This window comes from Epinephelus lanceolatus, chromosome 1, assembly GCF_041903045.1.
Source record: "Epinephelus lanceolatus isolate andai-2023 chromosome 1, ASM4190304v1, whole genome shotgun sequence".
Lineage (NCBI taxonomy): Eukaryota > Metazoa > Chordata > Actinopteri > Perciformes > Serranidae > Epinephelus > Epinephelus lanceolatus.
Window position 1 is genome coordinate 40,098,698 of NC_135734.1, and position 9,425 is coordinate 40,108,122.

The 9,425-nt window shown below is 40.3% G+C and overlaps 1 long non-coding RNA gene across 1 annotated transcript in view; it reads left to right on the top strand.

The window, feature by feature from the left end:
* The first annotated feature begins 794 nt into the window (after positions 1 to 794).
* Positions 795 to 9,425, top strand: part of LOC144464226 (uncharacterized) — a 67,463-nt gene continuing 58,832 nt past the window's right edge. The window contains exons 1-2 of the long non-coding RNA XR_013491992.1: positions 795 to 881; positions 3,883 to 4,025. This is a non-coding gene — a long non-coding RNA (uncharacterized LOC144464226). The remainder of the gene's footprint in view (positions 882 to 3,882; positions 4,026 to 9,425) is intronic.

Sequence of the window (9,425 nt, forward strand, 5' to 3'; positions counted from 1 at the left end):
TTTTTTGGCGTGTTTTTTTCTTCTGGTTATTTCTATTTTCTTATTATACGTTTTTTTCCTTTTGTGTTTTCCCCCCTTTGTTTTTGTATTACTGTTGTTTTTTTATGTATTTTTTGTGTTATGTGTTCCTTGTTTGTTGCTTATTTTGTGTTACTTTGTTGAGTATTGTAACTTTTTTTCTGTTATTTGAATAGTGGAGGACTGTGAATAAGCAGGGCATCCTTCCTCTCCAGCACTGAAATGACTTCTCCTGTATATCATAAATTTTATTACTGTGCAAATAATGCAACCTAAATAAAACCTTAAACCCTGCCATATAAATAAATAATGTGTCTAAACTGAGATCATACCTTCAGTACATGTTATAGCCAAGCCTACACAATGCTGAATTTACAGTCTTATAATAAGGTACAGTTTGTCCTATGGGCAGGACCAGCTGCTTTGAGGGGCCACAGGAGGATGGAGGAGGTGACATTTTGTGAACAAATTTTCTGACTGTAGAAACAAGTCAAACATGCACTTCAGAGAACAAACATACATCAAAGACAAAGCACAGAGAATGTGCTGAGGCTACATGCTGCTATTTTTGTTTCTCTAATTCCTTGACTCCATGCCCAAGTTTCATTCTTCGTAGCCTATAGGCATCAAAAGCCATAAATGGAGTTGTTTCACTCAACATTGCGTAAGTCACTGCCTCACTTCAGTGTAATTTACGGTAACGGATGTGACTCACGGCTCCACTTTACTGGGCCTTACGGTAATAGGCACGTTACGTCACTCATGTTTTGGCGGGATATCGCTCCAGAGCCCTTTGATAAAACCAATGACCTCACTTTTCACATCCGTTTGTCCTCCTTCCTGCACTCTCAACCACTTTCCAAGTAAGTACCCGTATGTTCACACTGTGGTGGCTCGTGGAGTGTGGGCCTCACACGTTTTAAAACACTTCTATAATCGTAACTTTGGTTGACATGTAAAAACCCCCCACATTTACTTTATCAGTTTTTAACAAGAAAACAAGCAAACTTCTGTGTAAGTGGTCGCCTAGCAACAATGTTTTGGCTTAAACCCACGGAAACACATCAAGCCTACCGTAAACTCGGCCTTCCGTGTCGAAAACAACACGTGAGCTCAATTTTAGGGTTTAATTCAGCATACCATTACTGGCACTGATCAGGGAGATGTAACCTGCTGGAATAGGTGAAATGACACAGAGCTGCCAGCAGGTGGAGGTGTTTACATGTGGTTGTGCTTTGATGGAAACTCAATTAGGACATACAGAGCAAGCTTTGCTTTTCCTACATCACATTCTCAACAGGTTGTTTTTCCATAAGGTCAAAGTAGCTTAATTTGTCTCTTGCACCAGTGCACATGTGTGCTGCAATGGATGGTAACATATATTTATTTATTTATTTATTTTTTTATGAAATTCTTTGGCAATAACATTTCTTTGTTCATGCCAATAAAGCTATTTGAATTTAATTAGATAGAGAGACAGAATATAACTAATATGTATTCATAGCAGTGTACTGTGTATTTTATATTGCATAGTCATCAAAAATGGACTGCAGCAGTATAATATAGAGCCTGTACGCAACTCCTGTATATTGAATATGTATATATAAATATTTTTCCTTGTATTTGTTTATTTATTTATTTATTTACATATTAATTATTCACTTAGTTAGTTAGTATTTTATTTTTATTTTTATTTTTTTTATGAAATGCTTTGGCAATAACATATTTTTGTTCATGCCAATATAGCTATTTGAATTGAATTGAACTGAAATAGATAGACATATAGACAGACTGACGGACGGACGGACGGACGGACAGGTAGATAGATAGATAGATAGATAGATAGATAGATAGATAGGGCTAATACCTGTATGTGACACCTGTATATTAAATATGTATATATAATGTATGAATGTATGTAATGTAACATAAAATATGATTACTTTTGATTTTTATTTATTTATTTTATTTTGTCTTTTTTTTTATTAAATGCTTTGGCAAATTAATTAAGCTATTTGAACTAAATTAGATAGATAGGTAGGTAGGTAGGTAGGTAGGTAGAATGTTATTATTCAACTCAATAAGCTTTATTTGCATGACATTTCTTATTCTAATTACATCATTATGTTACATTATCTAAGACAATTAAAAATCAGAAACAGTTAACACAATGTATTATTACAAAATCATAGACATACATTTTTAAGGAGAAGGAAAAGTGAAGGAGTAAATAAAAAGGCAGAGTGTGATCCGTGATTAAATGAACTATATGTAGCTGTGTTGGTTCTCTCTCAGGCTGTGACATGCGCTGACATATCTTGCTGCATCTGTGGCGCTGACACTGTTTTCTCCAAGTAGATGTTGCATTTTAACCTGGACAGAGTGAATCGAAATCTTGAAGTTAATATTTAATTTTTGTAAAGAACTTTGTTCTGATGTCTTCATGTTTGCTGCACTGTAGCAGGAAATGTTGCACTGTCTGACCTGCCCCACCTGTCTCACCTGCCCCACCTGTCTCATCTGTCTCACCTGTCTCACCTGCCTCACCTGTCTCTGTGGACAGAGCTGACACAGCATGACTTCTGTAGGCAGCCATGTCTGCCTGTGTTGGCCCTGTCTCTGTGGCCAGGCTGCAGTCACTGAGTCTGTACATAGTGTGTATGTTTCTCAGTTTGTGATCGGTCACAACGGTCAGATAGCTTACCATTGTGTACTGTCTGTTTAGGGTTAAATTGTATTGAAGTTTGTTTTGGGTTCTTGTGGTAGATGTCTAATAGTTAATGCAGTTTTCTTTTTCTACAGCGGTGATTTGGTTGGGCCGGATTGTGTGAGGGTTGTCCCGTGGACTTGTGGAGCCTTGTGGAGATGAGCCTCCTGTTTTATTGAAACAACAGAGTGATAATAAAGCAGTTAGAAAACAGACAATATTTTCTCTTTTATTTTACAAACCTTGCTGAATCCTGTCCCATCCCACAGACCTTATTTATGAGCAGCAAGTAGCCTGTAGAATAATGAAAGGGCAGAAATCAGGGTTCCCAAGGGCATGGAAAACCTGGAAAAGCTATGGAAGTTTAATATATTCAGTGTCATACTTGCGTTTGGCCATGTTGTGGAGCTAGTTTACTGTATCTGTTAAGGAGCTGTCCATTGTTCACTCACTCTACAGCAGGAAGCGACACTTCAAAATAAAAGCTCTGTGCTGTAAATTCACTGTATTTAAAATAAAGTGTGGTTTTTTGTTTGTTTTTTTTACAATCTTGACACATTTGGGAGTCACTCCATTCAGAATGGACCTGCGATCCACTTTTGGGCCGGGAGCCACTGCGTTAGATACCCATCAACCCATGGCAGACTTTAAAAATGGCCAAATTAATCAATAAAAATATTGGAAAGTGGTATAAATTAATTATTTACACTTCAAAAGAGAGATTACAATTTCATTTCAATCTAGATGTTCTCACTTAAATTGGGGCAGTATGTATTAAAAATGACTGAATAGCAGATTTGGTGGGCTTAATATGGACGTTTACCCTACTTCTTCCACCACTGCTTATATATCAGGCTGTGTGGCTTATTTTGGAAAGCAGAGGGCAGAGTCTCTGCAAAAAAATAAAAATACACTGCTACACACTTCTAATGGGTCATAAGTGATGATTGAGAGGGATTACTCATGTATGTGTCTATACATTGCTTTTAGAACAATGTATATCTTTAGGCAAGATATGTATGCCGAATAATTATAAATGAATTGCACAAGTATAGTAAAGCATAGAGATAAACTGCAGCCCTGACTGTGTGATAAATGAGAGATATGTTGATGTCAAAGCACTGACATCTCACACGCTGTAATATTTGTTGTTGTAGGAATAATCTTCAGCGATGGAGTGATACGGCCTTGTTCAGAGTCACCGCCGAGCTGCTATCAGCAAACGCCACGCTGACCTTTGCACCCACTCAGCTTTACAGCAGCTGTACAGACAGTGGCAGCCTCCAGCCCAGTGGGCTTGGTAAGTGAACCGTTACAGCAGGCATGTATAGGCCCTCAGAGTGTAACAGCAAGGGTTGAAAAAGGTCACCCTAGCTAGAATGACAGCAGTGGTTAATTTGTTGTGTCTACATCAGCTGCACACACACAAACAGGGGCAGGCTCTTCACACATGCATACTCCCTCTCCAGAGTATCCACACCCACAAGGACAGGCGACCTTGTGACTGTGTGTTGTGTGACTGAATCTTCACGGCCATCAGGAGTCCATAGGTCATTGCCTTTCTGTCTCAAAACACGAGCTGGCCATTACTGAGACAAATGGCAACAGCAGTGTTGTTTTGTTGTTAAGATACCGTTTTAACACCAACTCTATTATATTTTAATTTAACGGAAATCCAGATATTACCTGAAAATGCTGAAATGTTAAACTTGTTTGGTATAGTATACCAAAGTAAATAATTAGGTGTCATATCAGTCAGTCAGTGAAGCAGTCAGCAGATGTTTCCAATCTTTAATTTACTCATTATGTCTGAAAGTAAAAACACAAGTTGGCTTTCATGAATATTTAAATTGGTACAGTTGGGTTTGTCTTTGGAAAGATATGTACATAACAAGACTGGTCATCAGGTAACGACCCAGAATTAAGCTATTTTACCCTTTGAAACCTGAACAGAGTGGCTTGATTTCTTTTAAAGAAGAAGAAGGTAGTTAGCAACGAAAGAAGAAATTACCCAAAAAAAATGCAAGAAATTAGTAAAAAAAAAAAATACTCCCTTTCAGAATATTTTTCTAAATCTCTGTTATTTTTTTTAAATTTTTTTTTGCATTTCTTAGAATATTTCTTACCAAGTTGCTCATTGACTTTTTCCCCATGTTTTTGAAAGAAATCCCACCAGTTTGTCATCACACCAGTTTCAGGGCTCAAAGGTTTAAATACTTGCAAAAGGTGTCTGAAAGCATACAAGAAAAGTGATGTCACTCCAGGTTTCAAAGGGATAAAGGGGGGCTCCATTGTTTTGGGGTGGGTTTTTTTTAGGTCTTTATATCATTCTGTAGCTTTCCAGAAGTGGACCTGATGTATTCAAATCTGAAAGTTCGGGTTTTCTTCGAAGTATGTATGTTTTAACATCAACGACGCAGGTTTCTGCACAGTGTCATTGCAACATAGCCTATAAACCCACATACTGCTATGGACACTTCATCAGTTTGGTTCTGAAAGTCACACCATAACAAAGAACCTAAATGATCGACTCGGCAGTAGACCAACAACTCTCAGTTTGCTGTGAAGTTAAATGACTGTTTCTGTCATTGGAGTCTGGTGGATTTGAAGAAAGCATAGATAACAGCTTCAGTTCCCCTTCGAAAGTGCTGTGTGATGACAAAGTAAAGTGGTGAAATAATCCTAATATAGCGTGCACTTAAACTGATGATGATTTACATGGTCTTTTTAAGAGGCTAAAATACATTTTGCTGCTGCCCCTATCCACAGCTGCCAGATTCCTTTGACAGAAATGGTAATTTTACTTTGCAGAACACAGAGTTACTGGTTAGTTTGTGTTATTATGCGACTTTTGTAACTGAACTAGTGTGCTTCCGCAGCAGTGGGCTAACCTGCTTAGCCTCTGTGCCCCTGTGCTCCTGTCTGCTTCTCCACATTGGGAGCGTGCCGACCGCCATCCACAGTAGATAATACACTGACTGTGGATTGATTAATGTGTTTAATTAATGTGTCACAAAATACAGTGTTATATTGAATCTCAGTGCGTCCTCACCTGGTTGATAAAGGTTTAATGGCACCATGTTTTCAGCGCTGTAACCAACGTCACCCCTTTCTGATAACATTTGAGTTTCCATTTGAAAAGCAAAGAAAGAACGTACATGAACCTGCCCTTTAATTATATGTAATAAATAATTCACAATTGAAACATGCATAACATGGGGTTACAGCTGAATTAAAATCACGTCACAGCAATTTCAGCTCTTTATTTGTTTCTCAGACATGAACATATGTGAAAAAGAATTCAAGGATTAATTAATGTACAAATCATTTTTCTAACACCCTAGAGAAATAATTAGTATATAATTGGTATCCTGTTTTTATCCCACATTTACATTATACCACGTTTTTTTCTAAACAAGAGGCAAATACTAGCACAAGAACACTCTCTATTGTCTATCATGCAAATCAAGACATACTGTAATTGTCACTGCAGACAAAGTTGAGTTTGTCTGCACAGTCCCAGCTTTCCAAGTGCTTTCCCTTCAGTGACAGGGCCCCACAGCGGTGAGTCCAGGTGGGGCATTGTGGCATCTCCCCGTGGCTCCAGGCCTGGTACACTACACTGTCTCCGTTCACCCACAGCCAGTTGCCAGCCAGGTAGCGCAGGCCGGTCCACACGTGGTCTGTCTGGGCTTCCCTGCTCGTCTTAAGGGTTTTAGCCAGAGCAGACTCAGAGGACAGGCTGACCAGGTCAGTGTGCTGGTTGCGACACAGCTCCATCGCCTCCTCCCACGTCTTGTTTTCCTTCACCAAAACCAGACCACTGTCAGAACAGTAGAAGGGGAGTTTCTCCGTACAGTTCATTTTGCGCCAGCCAATTCTGTGTTGCATCACACATTTGCGGTCTTCAGTTCTGTTCTGTTTTGCTATTGACCAGTTGAAGTACGATAGATTTTCGCCTCCTGACCACTTCCACACATCATCGACATCTTTGTAGAGACCGATCCAGCCTCTAATATTCTCGTCTTGTTCCTTCATTGTGAAAAAGAGTTCATTCTTTTCTTGGTTACTAATTGAAGACAGCTCATCGTGATGCTTTCTGCAGTAGTCTCTGGCCTCTGACCACGTAGCTTTCATGTTGACATATGTAATCCACCCACAGAAGGCCACCTTGAAGAGCCATGTGAGAATAACAAACCTGAGAACGCTATTCTTCATGTTGAGTTGATGTTGAGGTTCCTTCTGTGGAATCATCTCATCCTGTGAGGGGTATTTTCTACACTTGAAGGAGCAGCAAGCACCCAATCACAGTGCATCAAAGGCTGTTATGAAAATCCCCAGGAAGGATTACACAGTTGGACTGGTACAAAATGAGAACATTCAAATGTTCACAAATGAAGCGTCACAGGAAGTATTGATTGTCCTAAACTAGTATGCAAACATTCAGACATTCATGCCATTCACAAACATCTGCCCGACCCATTTAGAAAAAGATAATGTTAAAGACACCACATATTATTTCTAAAATGTTGTGCTTCTCTGCCAGTCTAGATTTTGTATTTGGATATACTGTATGTACTGTCAAGTAATGCACAGATCCAGTTGACTGGACTGGTGTTGATATCCGCCTTATTAAGCTGGCATGGGCAGTTTTATTTTGGCGTCTTTGGGCAAAAATCCCATAATAATCTCTCAGGATATTGTAGTAGTAACTAGTCTGAAAGAACACTAGACCAGTGGATTCCAACTGGTCCAGCCTCGGGGTCCAGATTTCTATTTTGTCATTAGTTTAAGGTCCACCAAGTGTAATACATCCAGCGCCATACCTAGGTTTGGGATGTCGTCGAGCTAGTTTGCTGTCTGTTAGTCACTCACTCTACAGCAGGAAACAGCACTTCAAAATAAAAGCTCTGTGTCGGAAATTCACTGTACTTACAAACTTGACACGTTTACAAGTCACTTGTGGTCCATTCAAAATGGACCTGCAGCCCACTCTTGGACCGCAACCCACCAGTTGGGAACCACTGCACCAGACTACTGTATCTAACCTCTTGGGTCTGTTTTCAGGCTTTAGGAAATCTAATCCATGATGGGAGACTTTGTCTAATCACAGATAATTTCAGAGGGAGAGCATTCCTATTAGGGCTGTCAACGAATATTCTAAATTCGAATTTAAATTCGAATTTGAAAAAAAAAAATGGACCTTCGAATGTGAAAATTGATATTTGATTGTGGAGAGAAAAAAAACACCACCGCAGCTGTCCTCTTTGCCAGTGGGCATTGGCCTGGGCCGCTGCACTGAACGCACTGCTTGACACGTTTGCTCGCGGCTCGCGCAGAAAATAGACCAGACGCCAAAACAATCGCTGCAGGGCGCGAGCCGGCCATGGTGTGGATGACACAATCGATTAACATGGGCGCCAAAAGGAAACTGGCTTCGCTTCTCTGCGCTTCGAGGCTATTCGCAGCGCTTCCGCGGGCGGTGTAGCCCTGGCGTGATGGGTCAGAGAGGGGGGGCGAGCGAGAGGTCCGCAGTCGTTTATAACGTAATGTTATAGATAATTGTTTTATGTGTTTTAATGTGTAGGTATGTAAATGTTTTCAAAGACGTTTATGTTGAAATAAAAATACCTACAAGTAGTTATGTTTCCTTGTATTAATACATATACAAGTATGTTTCCTTGTATTAGTTTGCCCTCTTGTGGACATACTGCGAAAAAAATAATAATAATTCGAATGGTTCGAACCTATGAGTTATTTTTAGAAGGAATATTTGAACATCATTTTTGAGCAATTTTGACAGCCCTAGTTCCTATTGGCTACAAATGCAGATGTGTGTGCACGCCCCTTCAGGTGGCGAAAGCCTGATTTAATGGTGGAGAGTCCTGCAGAGAAAGTTGCTCGTCCAGCATTTGCTACACTGCAAAGCAACCCCACAAAGACAGACAGACTTAAATGAAGGCCTTGAGCTAACCGTAGCTAGCGGTGGGGAGTGAGGCGGAGGACATACTATGATCCAAACTTATTCAAGTTCATGTTTATGTAGCTAGCTAGAAGCTCGGATCATAGCATGTCCTCTGCTTCACTCCCCGCCGCTAGAGACCACCTCGCTGGGAGAAGAGCAGGCAGCATCCCTGGAGACGACTAGTGGAAACTTGAACTCAGCTAGTGCTGGAGGGCTGGACAGCTCCGACTTTGTACACAGGTTAGACCCGCCGCTGCCACTGGCCTTTAGCCGCCTGTGACTGCTGAATTCAAGCTGCTGACTGAAAGTCCGTCCATGGAGTTGCTGCACACCCCCTTCCCCCAGCAAAGCAGCCCACAGTGGTGGGGAGTGAGGTGGAGGGACTGTGGGGTGTGGTAGGGTGTGTCATTTGTGGTCTGATAAACAAAGAGGCAGCTCTACAATGAAATTAGAATAAATCAATATGTGAAAAGCTGGGTTACTGTATGAAGCATGTGCATATGTTCGTGCTCGTGTGGTGGGAGGGGCTTAGGACATAGAGGGTAGATCTGCAGGTGGAGGGTATATTTTAAAATTCTGTGTTGTTCAGACATGACCAATTAACATTAAATACTGTATTTGTTTAGATTATCTCGGACAATATAAGCAAAATTCTGCACACGCTTAAAAAGAAATTCGCAAGAACATTGAGCTTTTAAAATTGTGTTTTGCCAAGAGTGTCACCTCTAATGTTAC